This window comes from Belonocnema kinseyi, chromosome 2 (genome assembly GCF_010883055.1).
Source record: "Belonocnema kinseyi isolate 2016_QV_RU_SX_M_011 chromosome 2, B_treatae_v1, whole genome shotgun sequence".
Taxonomy (NCBI): Eukaryota; Metazoa; Arthropoda; class Insecta; order Hymenoptera; family Cynipidae; genus Belonocnema; species Belonocnema kinseyi.
In genome coordinates this window covers 9092332-9093427 of record NC_046658.1, presented here as the reverse complement: position 1 = coordinate 9093427, position 1096 = coordinate 9092332, and positions in this window count along the sequence as shown.

The window sequence follows — 1096 nt, the reverse complement described above, 5'->3', positions numbered from 1 at the left end:
GACGAATCGGGAATAGAAATAATCAACTTCATAAGATAAAAAGAGGATACAAAAGAAATGACACATGATCACAAAATGACGCATTAGATGAAACTCGGCGACAATCTGGCATAAAATTATTGATATAAAAAATAAGATGCCACATGTAATAAAGAGATGACGTGCTGCATGTGTGCATGTGGTAGCCCGCCAGTGCCATCTATCACTGCCGGGTAGGTCAACTAATTTTAAACTCCTCACTGTTCCGCAATAACCGAACCAATGTGCCACAATTTCGCCATTTCATCTAGAGGTATTGACCGTGCAGGCACTTTTGTACCTTGAACATTTAACCCGGCGTCTTGCCGTCAGATGTACGTGAAATGCGCCTCATGTGTCATGTGATAATCAGAACAATCACGTGACACATGAGGCGCATTTCACGTAAATCACACGTTACAAGTAACGAATTCCCAAGACGCCGGGTTAAATATTCAAGGTACGAGGGCTGTTTGATAAGTCAGTGACTTTTTGTATAAGAAATTTTTTTTCGGAAAAAAGCGTTCTATTTCTCAACATTATCTCCATTTAGTTCGATACACTTAGTCCAGTGTGTTTTCAATTTTTTTATTCTTTCCAAGTAATAGGTTTTATCAAGGCCCTCAAAATAGGCGTTTGTTTCGGTGATGGCCTCATCTTTCGAACCAAATCTCTTACCACGCAGCCATTTCTTCCGGCTTCCAAACAGGAAATAGTCACAGGAGGCTAAATCTGGAGAATATACTGGATGAGTTGCAGTTTGTAGCCCACATTATGGTTTTTTGCCATCGCCACTACACACGTGTGCACCCGTGCATTTTAGTGATGGAAGAGTACTTTTTTCATCGACAAATGCGGTTGTTTCTTCTTCAAATCAGCATCGAATCTGTCCAGAAACTTTTGATCGTTAATTCTTATACCCTTCTGAAGGTAAATGAAGTGAATTGTACTATGTGCGTGCCGTAAAACTGTGGCGATGGCCCTGATGGCCGCCAGACCCATCTTGGCCTTCCTTGGTGCACGTTCTCTCGAAGGAACCCACAGTTTCGATTGTTCCTTGGTATCTGGTGTGTTGTGA